The sequence below is a fragment of the Magallana gigas genome, chromosome 5, assembly GCF_963853765.1.
Source record: "Magallana gigas chromosome 5, xbMagGiga1.1, whole genome shotgun sequence".
Lineage (NCBI taxonomy): Eukaryota > Metazoa > Mollusca > Bivalvia > Ostreida > Ostreidae > Magallana > Magallana gigas.
In genome coordinates, this window is record NC_088857.1 from 39,874,739 (window position 1) to 39,888,508 (window position 13,770).

The following is a 13,770-nucleotide window of genomic DNA, read 5'->3' on the forward strand; positions in this document are numbered from 1 at the left end:
GCACACTTTTAAGAACGTAAAACAAACAAGGAACTTGAAACTTTTCTAAAAATATATTTTGCAGGGCTTTTTTTCATTCTCTAATTTCCGTGGATTTTTCGTAATAACCTGTTAACATGTTGCGTAGGGATAGACTTGCGAACTATAGTTGTTATAACAGTCATTAAGGTACCTCACTACACCCAGACTTATACTCGTTGAAACACTACGTCACAAGATGACGATTTAAATGTTTTGTAAAACTGTTTATGTCGTTCGATTTGGTTGTATATCGTCGTAGCTCAGTGGTTAAAGTATTGGGCTTCTGAGCCGCAGATAATGAGATCGAATCCGCCTGGAGCTTTTGTTCATATTTACTGAATAAAATTTTCTAAAATGTAATTTTTCATCCAAAATTGCACATTTTTTGCCTATGTGACTTAAATACTTCTTATACATTATGATATCTATCATAATCAAGTTATTTTCTGCTGATTTGAAAAAAAATATTTCAAGGTGTAGTGACCCACCTTAAATGTATACATACTATCTATTTAGTACTCTAATAAATTACCCCGATTGCCATTTCTTGCAAATATTAAAAGTAGGACCAATGGATTTAAACAGCAAGACATTTCGACATTTTGTAAATCTTTGCTGTCTTTAATCCTGTAAATAGAAAGAGACCAAATTAGTCGGTAATACCGAGGATAAAACATGTTTTCATTGCATAATATTACAAAAGTGATTTTAAAAAATTTTAGTTTTCAATGAATCAAAATTTGACTTTATTTCACCCTTTCTGGCATTTAGCAACCTAACAAATATTTTTGTATTGCCTCGGACTAGAATGTCTCGACGTCATTGGATGAATCGCGTCACGTGATTGCCTTATAAATGCCTTTACACGGCAAGCGTCAAAATTTATACGGCAAAATTGCGAATGTAACGTTATTTCAGCTGATTTTTTACACAAACGTTCAACCATACCTTTAATTTATTAAGCCCCAAAATATTTAGAGTGATCCCCATTTGCCCGTGACGTAAAATCACGATCATACAATGGCATCCAGATTTGCAAAGCATTTGACGACGAAGGTAAATCAAAGTACTGAAGTACTGACAGGAGTTGATTTTATCGATTATTATTTATCTTAAAATCATTATTTTGCTTGGCAAGTAATTTATAATCTCAAACTGAATTACGCACATTTTTATAATATGGATTCTCGACTTTTCCGTCAAGAATTTCGAGAAAACCTCTTATGAATCATGTTGTGTAATATTTGAAAATAGAATTGATTTCATCAAACTATGTATCGCTATTTGAAATATTTCAAAAAGTATATGGATCCAACTAATAATGAACTCTAGTCTCGTTTAACCAGATGCTCGGCTGTCTCTGTTAATCTCCGACAAGTAAGAGATACCAGGTCACATGATAGTTTGATGATGCAACCTCTAAATATAGACTAACTCTCTGGTTGTCGGAGATGTACGGAGACAGCCAATGGTTGAATGAGACTATATTGAACTTTGGCGTAGGAATACATACGACTGCAAAAAAACTTCTAAATTGTTCGAACTATATAAAATCTGACTATTTCTTAGGTATTTATAACTAAGTTTCCTTTAACAAAAATTGCTTCACCGTACATTACATCGAATTTATCGATTATTTTCATGAACTAACTCTTGTCAGCGGTGATGATTTGTGCCTCGGTCCAAACACTGTTTCAGTTTCGGTTTGCCAGAGTAACTGCATAGGAGAGTTGATTAAAATCAACTCCCAAAAATTAGAGAATTAAGGGGTAATTAAGTAATATTGTACAGTAAGTAACAAGCCTAATAAGTTCTTTTATCAAATCAAAGAGTCCATCAGAATAAAATATGTTTTAGTTCAGGTCTTTTTTGGATGAAAAATTATTTTCGTTTGGGTTTTCTTTTTTGGAGGGGGGGGGGGGGGTCTTTGCGTATTTATTCATATTTGACAATGCAGATATCTATTATAATATACTTTATTGATTTATATTGTCGATATCATCTTCTCTGGAATGGTTGGTGCTGGAACATATTCTGAATCCTCTCTGCAGTAGGTTTTGGAAATAACAGCTTCAATATTTTGTGGCCACGATATTTTCATTTTACTTACATATCTTTTTGTAAAAATCTAAAGTCGAAGCTTTTGAAAAATCATCTTTGATGATTGTCAATATCAAATTCTGAATTGCCGATATCTTTATATTTTTGTCCCGCAAGTTGAACGTCTTATAAAAGTCATAAGCTTGTCGATGTGATTTTTAGTCTAGCTAACTGCGTAAGCAATAGCCAGGCATTAGCTACGTTGCACCATACTGGATGTTACTGAACACCATTGAAATCGTTCTTCGCACAGTTTTAACTTAAAAGAGAACACAGAATGTACAGTACCGATCAGACCCTACCTAACACTAGAGTAAACCTCAACTAAACCCTGGGTTTACTTTTTGGGTTTATTTGGGGTTTACTCTGGGTTTACTTTTTGAAAATGTGGGTCCACTCGGGGTTTACTTTGGGTTTACTTTGAAATTGCTTTTGAGGTCAACTGTATGTTTTGAAGTGTGAGGCAGACTAGTATTTTATCTTACCATCCTACTGCCTGTAATTCCTACCCTTTGTATATTCCGAATACACAGTTAGCGTCTGCTTTCAGGGGTATACTTCTAACTGGGTTTACTCTCTGTGTCCACTCTGGTTTTTTTTTGGATTTACTCTGGGTCCACTCTAGTAAACCCGATGTAAACCCAGAAAGTAAACCCAGGGTTTAGTTGGGGTTTACTTTCTGTTAGGTTGGGTCTGATCGGTACTGTATATCATGTCAGTTGCCCAGTGTAAGTTTACATAGAAAATGACAATAACAAACCGTCAACCATCTCAAAAATCCATGAAACGAAATACAAATTCAAAGCTGAGCAACACGGACCTCCAAAAAGATAGAGGTAGGATCAGGTGCCTAAGAGGAGTGAGCATCCTCTGCTGACCGGTCACACCCGCCGTGTGCTCTTTGTAGTAATCGGGAAAAAACGGAAAAGTCCATAGACAATTATGTGATTAATTGTGGTCTAACAATTAGTATGAAAAACGTCAGTCAGCATGCGACCCAGTGGAAGATTGTATTTGCTGACGCTGACAAGGTCGTTGTCACGACTATAGAACTTACGGAAAGATAACTCCAAACGAGACTGTTGATAGTCCTATTTTATCAACTTGTTTGTCAGTAGCTTGCCTCGCCTTAGAAACTGTTCATACGAAGAGGATGTCTGCGTTTCGAATTAACTGAGAGACAAAATACCATATGCAGGTGTTAAAGATATATTGCTACATAAGTAAGGAAAGTTGACTATAGAAAAATTAAAGTCATCGCGTTGATCATAAAGTGTTGTTAAATTACCATCAAGGTCCATTTTTCAGTAAAATATCCAAATATGAGACAGATGATGCAGACTCTGTGGTATCATTTATTTAAAGTTCACTGGGATATATCGAGTCGACGTAAGAATGGAAATAACAATTGTTAATTGATATTATGTCGTCATTACCTGAATGTTGAGTTGAAGGTCACAGCGAGTGATTTATTTTTTTCACGTACAAGTGTTTGGATAAATTCTGCTTCATAAGAAAACAAAAATAGGTCTGCTGAAAGACTTGAACTCCAAAAACTGCATAGATGTTGTCTATCAGAAACACAAGAATCTTTTTAAGGTCAACATCAGAGTACTTGTGTGTGCAATCAGAATTGTTTTTAACAAAATAGTTTGTTAGATTTCCAATGACAAGGTAAGTACTTTTACGACTTCCATTTATATTGAAGAAACAACTGTCGATGATACCGAAAAGTTTAGATTTTAATTTATCATTGGGAATGGTTGTATATAGCGTTGAAAATTTGTACGTTTTGATGCTATTGATTTTGGTAAGATTTGGTGAACTCAAAGTTTCTAATTTAGTATCCACATCTGATTCATACCACTTCTGGAGTGTATTGTTGTACAGTACTCTTGACGTTTCTCCTTCACTACTGGAAGAATTTTAGTAAGGAGTAAAGAGAGAGGTTTGGTAGAACACTATCTGGAACCTACTATATATCTTTTTTGTAAGGACTTTTTTGAAGCTTTGGAATCCAGTACAAATAAGGTAAATCAAATTAATTTTGTTTATTGGCAATATTAAAGATATCCATAACCGATTTATGATTTTGAAGTATTTCCTGCTTGGAAAGGCTGCTAGATGTGCAAGTAGGATTACCATGTGTAGAAACGAAACCTAGTTCTTTGAAAATGCAATTAGTATAATGTGCCTTACAAACAAAGACAATGTTGTTACTTGCCGTATCAGCAAGGACCAGTACATACCCGGTAGTTAAACACCACATGATAGTCTTGTTCTTTAGATAAGAGATTGAAATGTAATGCTGCTGAGCGACGGAATACATTTTCAACACTACTGGAAATATTATTCAATTAAGAGATCCCATTATCATGCTGAGAGTACAAGTTGCTGGTGAAATGGTCTCAAGAGCGTGGACAACATTAAAGGGGCATGGTCACGATTTTTGTCATTTTTTTCCGATTTTATTGTTTACAATGCTTTAGTAAGGCACTCCTAATAGACAACCAAAATTTGAGTACTATTCGTTGAGTTATAAGCAAGTTACAGAGCCTACAAATATTTGCTACATGTATGCAAACAAAACGTTTGTTTAAATTATGAAAGTTACGTAAAAAATCCAGTTTTTTTTACCTAAAATGAATGTGTTATACGTTAGGAACTCTTTATTTATGCTTAAAATGAATAAGAACATAGACAAATCAGGTTGAAAAAGATATTCAACCGGTCAATTGAACGCATGTAAACAAAAACAGGACACGAGCCTTGATTACATGGCAAAGAATTGTGAGTCCCGTATCTTGCTTATAACTCTACGACTGACTCTCATTTGATCACTAGAAATACATTCTAAAAGCGTTGAAGAAAATAGAAAAATTGACCAAAATCGTGACCATGTCTCATTAAATCTTCTTTGGGCTGTTAAATAACCGACCCACAAGCGATTTTATCATATTTACGATATCAATATCAATAAGTGTCACAAAGCGCATAAACTCAGTTACATGTAGTTCATTTATGATAATTTAACGACCCCGAATAACTTTAATTACGTTGATTTTTTTTATCGCTAGCATGTTCTCATCTTCACAAACAAAATACTCGTAAGGCAAAAAAATATACAAAAAGCAGTTGTGCTTCTGTGATGATCAATGAATCATATTCAAAATCAGAACATATGCATATTTTAAACAAATACATAAATATCACATTATTATGATTCTTAATAATTATTGAATAATTTGATTTATTTTGACATAAGTACATATATAATACATTCATGAAAAGATTAATTGCTGAATTTTCAATCAGTTTTTAAATGCGCGTTCAATTGACCGACATGAACTTCTTTCATTAGTAAATCATGTTTACCTGCATCGTTGGTCGTCGTAAAGTTAACTCTTTTAGTAGAGCTTTCGATGTTTTCTTTAAATAAAAAAAACCCATTATAACTTGTGAAATCAAATATGAAAGTATATCATGTAAGTAAAATGCATTAATACAATAGTTGATAGCACAACATTCGATCATTTCCACTGTGCTAACTAATGAAACTTTTGAGAGCATATATATGAACAAATATACGATAGTGTGTATAAAAGTAACAACGATTATTGATTTTATTCTCATTTTATTAACACCCAATAAAACTACATTTTTGTTTTATTTACCTGTTGTAACAAATATTGGTCCCATAAGCACTTGTCATTTTGTGGAAGACTTTTTCCATAAAAGAACAATTTGTCAATTTACTAGTGTCTAAAAAATATTGAACTTTAAGTTTATTATTTTTAATTTTTAACGGATATATAAATTAATAACATTCTGTTTCAATTTAAAAGGTCAATTAGAAAGTTGAGATAATTGCACTAGTCATTTTAGTCAATTGATATGAAAATTATAACAAGACTTCTTTTTTAGATAAAATGAGTGTGACATTCATTTAATTCAAGTGTAAGAAAAGCCACTTTATAGATGCAATGATAAATATCCAAGAGGTATTCAACAGTTAACAGTTTTTATCATAAATCTAGTCTAATATGTATATATATATTTAACGAACCATCGATAAAGTTATTTGCAATACAGCCTTGTTTTGGGTCGCAAATCTGATAATAACAGTTACACAGTGGCCATAAAAACCGTAACTGCAGTTATTTCTACATCCTTTCCCCCAGGAACCAATGCAAGCTGTAAAAATCAATTTAATACATATCTATATAAAATTTTACATGTGTAATGAAAACGATTATGTTTTTATTACATATATTTGAAAAAAAAAGGCATTCATACCTTCGCATTTCCCAGAAACATTTATGTAATCATGACAACACTCATATACACCTGTTTTTTTTTCTGAAATCAATTATAAAATGAATTAAATGTAGTTTTAAAATTTTAGGGTTGATAAAGTGAAAAATAAATGACCATTTAGGCTATAATGTTCCTAACAATCTAAAAGTACAAATTGCAAACGATCAGTATGTTAATTTAGGCAAATTATTGATCAACAACCAAGACCCCAATGATGATGTCCAATTCTTGACATGTAGTAATGGCACTGTCTCGATGTCTCAAAAGTCAAAGGCGAAACCTATAACTTCTTGACGCCTTTTTAATCTTTACCAGTATATATGTAACTGCTCACCAAGAATGTGCCACCGCCCTTTTTAAACACATGCACGATGTGAGCTTGGGGGCATCTAGGACAAACCATTTGGGGTGGAGGGAATATGATGTCCAGTTTCGACTTAAAAAGGAACGCAACCCTCTATTTCATTTGCCTCAGTGGATAGTGAATTATGGCTTATTTACATGCATCAGTCACTTCAAATCCAATCCCCTTCTAGGGCGTCGGAACCCAGACCATTTAAGTGCTATGATTTCAATTACAAGGGGTTGTGTCAGAGGAACAATTGCTTTTACAAGCACCAATGCCTCTATTGTGACAAGAATCACCCTGCTACAAAATGTTTTGCTAATAAAAATCGTTTAACCTTTAGATCTGCAGGCACCCAGCAGGCACTGCGACCACAAACACCGGGAATAGCCCCCAGTTGCATGCCAGCCACAACCACCAAGCCACTTAGACACCCTTGATATTGCCGCTACCCCAATAGATGTTAATATATTACGAGAACTTTTACTAACAAACCCCAATACACTGGCTGCACATGAACTAATTCAGGGTTTTTCTATAGGGTTCAAACTGTGTTATGAGGGTCCTAGAATTTCTACAACTTGTCATAATCTAAAATCACTAAATGATCTTGAACATGGAGCGATGAAGTTGATTAATAAAGAAGTCTCGTTAGGTAGGGAGGCTGTCGCCCGTTGGCTTGGTATAAAAAAAATGGTTCATTTAGGTTACTCCATCATTTGTCATATCCACAGGGATCAAGTGCAAATGATTTCATAGATCAGTCATTTAGCTCTGTTAAGTATACATCATTTGATGAGGCCCTAGAAATGTTGGCTAGTCTAGGACAGGGGACATTGGTTTCTCGTTTAGATATCGAAAGTGCTTTTCGGTTATTAACTGTTCATACCTCAGATTTCAGTATGCTTGGTTACAAGGTTCAAGGCATTTTTTTTTATTGATAAATACCTCCCATTTGGCTGCTCTGTAAGTTGTTCAAGCTTTGAAAATGAAAAAAAAACCATTTTTTGAATGGGCCTTGAAAGAAAAATCTCTAAGTACTAATGTTGTACATTATTTAGATGATTTCTTGCTTGCTGGTAGATCTGGTACATAAGAATGTTCACAGTTAATGGCTGATTTTCTTGAAATTTCTTCAGACTTACATGTAAGGGTCCCGTTAGCTAAAGAAAAAACTATTACGCCCACAACCCTTTTAATTTATTTAGGCCTTGAAATTGATACACAAAATATGACTGTCAAGATACCCCAAGAAAAACTTATCTCTCTAAGGTCCCAGTTGCAGAGCATTGCTATCCAAACAAAGGTAACTTTAAAGGAGTTGCAAGAGTTAACAGGCCTCCTTAATTTTTGTGTTAAGGCTATCCCCGCTGGTCGAGCAGTTACATGTATTAGGCGATTATATGACGCATCATGTGGCTTGAAAAAGCCAAACCATAGACAGCGTGTCAATAATGAAATGAAAGGAAATATATATACGTGGTTATTTTTCCTTAATCGATTCAATGGAATAACTTCATACAGAGGGCCAGGTGTACAATATGTTAAAGCCGATTCCCTCTCTTGACAGCAATGGAGAGGATTCCACAGTTCCTTTCCGGATGCCGATCCAAGTGCATCGCACATCCCGCAATCGTTTCTGCAAGTAATCTACAACATAGATCCTGGCAGCTTCTGAGCTACTCGTTATCAAAGAACACTAAGAAAACATACACAACTGTCCTGCATGCATTTCACTGCTTCCGCACCCTTCATTCGTTGAACCTTACTTGGCCCCCACCTCCATGTCATCTAGCACAATTTGTGGCATACTTGTCATTTAGACGTTTTCCATCCAGCTCTGTTAAGTCCTACATTGCAGGAATATCATTTTATTCTCGTATTTACAATCTTTATGACACCACTCAGACATTCATGTTAAAGAAGGCTATGATTGGCTTAAGTTGCCTGGATCAGCGCAAAGACAATCGTATGCCAATTACCCTTGATATTTTGAAGGCGTCTTACCATCGGTCTGCCGCTCAATTTACGAAGCAACCTTGTTTACAGCCCTCTTTGTGACAGCTTTCTATGGTTACTTTAGGATTTGGGAATTGGTTCAGAATTCAAACACTGACATTGGTAATGCCGTCCAGTTGCAGAATATTACATTCAGCACTGATAACAAGTCAGTAACCATTAACTTGAAGCATTCTAAGACAGACTAGGAGCGGAGGGGTGCTGTAGTTAATATTAAATCTGTCGACAAACATCTATGTCCAGTGTTGTCTCTATTCTTAAGATTAAGACCAAAAGCCCTGGGTTCCCTATTTTGTCATGTCAATGGGGCACCAGTAACGCGTTACCAAACAGCTTCAGTTTTCAACCAGTCCCTAATAAGGTTAGGGTTAGATACACAAATTTACAAGCTGCACTCATTTCGGAGCGGACACACATGCATGGTCCAGTGGTAAGGGTAAGGAGCAGATTGCTCAAGATGGTAGAGGGACCTCAAATTGTCTTTTTAGGTATATCCGCAAAAAACCTCTTTTTCTGTATTAGTTAACATGTACCTTAACTTTGTAAACCCATTGTAGAAATTGTATGTCTCAACCTAAGATGTTTTGTAGAACCTAGAAGAATATGGATTTTAGGCTCATCTCTCATAAAGCATGCTTTTGTCCATCTTAAAAATTCCCACATTGGAAGTACCCTCCAGCTTCATAGACACAATGCTTCAGTGTTGTGGCAAGGAATGGGGGGAATGAGATCACATCAGTTAATCCGCAAGGTAAGGACCCTCTTGAAATATGAGGAAGCACCTTACATGCTGGTCATCCACTGTGGAGGGAATGACATTGATCAAATTCTTAAATCTGTTGAACTAAGAGCTACTATTAAGAAAATATTGGATAAGCTTGTTGTGCTCTTGCCAAAAGCCATATTGGCCTGGTCACAGATCCTACCACGGCTTCACTGGCGGGGGGAGATTGACCATCAAGCCCTAGAAAAGGTTAGAGTGCGTACATGTATCAATAGCCATATAGCCACATATTTAGCGAAAATTGGGGGAAGTACATAAGATACCCTGAAATTGACATTAAGGACCCTACCCTGTACAAGGATGATGTTCACCTTAACCATTTAGGCAATGACCTATTAGTTAATAGGTTACAACAGGGCTTGCAATCTTTTTTAGAGGATAAGGGCTTAAATGTATCACCGAAATGGAATGAACGCGGGCCATGGCTAATGTAGTAGTTGAGTGCTTATAAGTGTTATGTGCGTGGCTTCACCTTGCACACTTCAGTCAACCACACCCACCCATCCATCTAACTTGGCAGCAAATTTAATGATTTTTCGTCAGCTTAGTGAGCTATCTGGTGGCAATGTTTATGTCACATGTGTAGATCAAAGAAATTTCAATATTTTCTGCAGTTGACGAAAGAGAACTTTGAACTAGTATCTTTTATTTTCGTGACAATGCATTTTGGTAAATTTTGTAATTGTATGACCCCTCTTACTAATTGGTTAAGTGTGGCCTGATTTCGACCCAACATTTTAAGTTCGTTAATTTGCAAGCTTCAAACCCCCTCAAATTTGCATCAAGTTTAAGGGATGCCAAATGTCCAAGACATATGCGCCCTCTTATACCCATCTCTGATTTAGGGACGCCATTTGGGCTCCCCCCATTTTACCTTGAATTCGTATTTTTGGGGGTTTGGATTCCCTCATTTTTCATTTACTTTTTTGGGGATGCCCAATTTTAAGGTTCCCTCATTTATTGAAATCTAATTTTGGGGATGCCAATTTACAAGGCTTTTAGTTTGAATGTCTGCCCCCCCCCCCCTGTTTAATGGGGATGTCTGAGTTATACTCCATCAATTTTTATTTAGGGATGCCAATCTAGGCTCCCTCATTTATTGAAATTTTATTTGGGGATGCCCATTTACAAGGCATTTAGTTTGAATGTCTGGCTCCCCCCTTGTTTGATATGGATTTTCTGCACTTCTAGATCTGCTCTTGGATTTCATTTCGGGTACCCCCACTTCCCGACAAACTGTCATGGCTGCTATTCTTGGACGTCTGTTGCCTTTCAAGCTGTTTGCCGATTGTGAAATTTGGATTACCAGTAGTGCTCATTTCAGATTAATTATATGGACGGTTTAATTTTAGTAAGGCTATGTTTAAAGATTTGCCACCAAGGTGTACGTCTGTTCCCAGGGTCAATTAGTGTTCAATTTTTATATACATGAGCTGTCATTTTACCTCACCTGAGCTAAAAGCTCTAGTGAGCTTTTCTGATCACATTTTGTCTGTCGTCCGTCTGTCTGTAAACTTTTCACATTTTCAACATCTTCTCAAAAACCACTGGACCAATTTTAACCAAACTTGGCACAAAGCATTCTTAACCTAAGGTGATTTATATGCAAAGGGAGATAATAAGGAATTTATGAAAATTTTCGAGAAATTTTCTAAAATCTTCTAACGAACCATAACACCAGGAAAGCTTAAACTTGTGTGAAGCATCCTCAGATAGTGTAGATTCAAAGTTGTGAAAATCATGACCCCCCCCCCCCGGGGGTAGGGTGGGGGCAACAATGGGAGGTCAAAATTTCACAAAGGAATATATAGAGTAAATATTTAAAAATCTTATTCTCAGAAACTAATCAGCCAGGAAAGCTGAAATTTGTGTGAAAGCATTCTCAGGTAGTGTAGATTCAAAGTTGTGAAAATCATGACCCCCCGGGGGTAGGGTGGGGGGAATGCTGGTGAACCCGGCACCTGGTAAACCCGGCACCTGGTGAACTCGGCACCGAGAATAGTGAACTCGGCATCCGGTAAACTCGGCACCTGGTAAACTCGGCACGTGATAAACTCGGCATCTGGTGAATTCGGCATTTGTATATTATTCATTATTATTTGTTTCTAGACACACATTTTTGAAAAAATTGAATTTTTACACAATGTACGACTGCACCATGGAAATGTCTGTTTATGAAGAAAGGTACGCGTGAGTTTTTCAATGTACCTTATTACTTACGACCACATTTATCAACAGATACGAAATAATTCACTAGCTACTGGCTTAACATATATTTTGAATTGAATGAATTGATATAATTTATGTAAGAATTTATCTTTCTATGAAAATTTTATGAACATTTGCACATTTGGTTGTTTTCTGTCCAGTCTTGTACGTTTCATCTTGGCGCGATATTCTTCACATTCATCTATGAGCATATCAGAGGCGCTCCCCAGCTAATCAAGGAGAAAATAGGCCTAGTTAAAAGATGAAATCAGAATTGAGACAATTAATCCATATAACCATATTACTGTTAAATGTAGTAAAAATACTTACAATAATTACTACAGGCAGAAATAATTAAAGGATCAGAAATGATTATTTTTTGGTTAAAATCCTTTCAAGAACAACAACGACTATTATTTTCTTAGCTACATCCACTTTTTTTTTTATTCATTATGAATTTTAAACATAGGCAAAAAAATCTTTAACATGATACAACCAGTTTTTTGCATTATGTTTTTTGACACAGTCATATAGTGTATAATAGCAATGTTAAATAATACAATTATTATGGTACAGTATTTTTTTCCAGAACTTAACTATGTTGAACATTCTTTGGTACAGCAGAGGACAGCGTTCTAATTCAAGTTGACCTTTTAACCCCCAAGATATGTTTACAAAAATCAAGATGAAGTTTCTCAATATGAAGTGCTTTGAGTGAACCCCATATCTCAGAAGCATAGTTAATGACACTGCCAACAAAGCAATCAAACAATGATAGCAAAGATTTATGATTAATAAACATGTTTCTAATAAAAAAAAATTCAATACAAATAATGCCTTCATTCCTACCTTGCAAACATACTTAATAAATAAATAATAACGAATAACAAACATACTTAATAAGTTACAGACATTTTTACATTACAAGATGCACAAATTACGAAGGGGACACAGCTGTCACGATATCAATATGAATCACATGTTCAAAGCTGGTGGTCCATTAATGGCAGCACAGCCCTTTAACAGTTCACTCGCGCTGATCGATCTTTCACAGTAGTCGTTCCAGAGCTTGAAGACACGACCTTCCACCTGTAAGGTCCTCTTCCTTTGGAATCTCTGCATCTTCCCTTCAGACACCATCTTCATCTGCACTGTGATGTTGGTCGCTTCCCTGTGCAGAACAAGAAGATGGTAGAAGGGAACCGATCCCCTGGTGGCAACACTGGTGTTTAGGCGGTTGTGCCATCCCTCCACATCATTGTTCGTCCGGATGGAGTAGAAGTTTACAAAATTTGAGATGAATTCTTTCTATAATTGCAATATTTGAAAAGCCCCAGACTTCACATCCATTTAACGGTATAGATTGGACAATTTTGTCAAATAAATCTAGTTGACACTGTACTGATAGGTTATGAAATCTCCCCTTTTTTAACACCTCATATAATGCTTTTGTAGCTTTTTCGGCTAATTTCAGTATTGCAATTTTAAAAGACCCTGTTCTGCTAAATATTATTCCCAAGTAGTTAAAATCAGTAACAACTTCAATAAATTTATCGTTATATTTTATCTGCAATAATTTGAAAAAATTTCTAACTTATTTTCTAACATGTCAGTAATAGTTGGTAAACCTTGCACGTCAGACTCATTTAAAAAGTCATGTAAATCATTAAGGTACATAGACAATAAAAAGGCTGACATATTTTCACCTTGCCTCACTCCGTTTTCACATTGAAAAAAAGTAGAGGTTTCATTATTATAAACAACTCTTGACTTAATATGACTGTACATATTGAAAATAATATTAAACATTTTGCCACAAACATTATGGGATAATAGTTTAAACCACAATGCTTTTCGCCATACGTTATCAAACGCTTTTTCGAATTCTACAAACATACAATAAACGTTTTTCTTCTTCATTCTCAAAAGTTCGAATAGAATATGTAATGTAAAAATATTATCAATGGTTGAATAT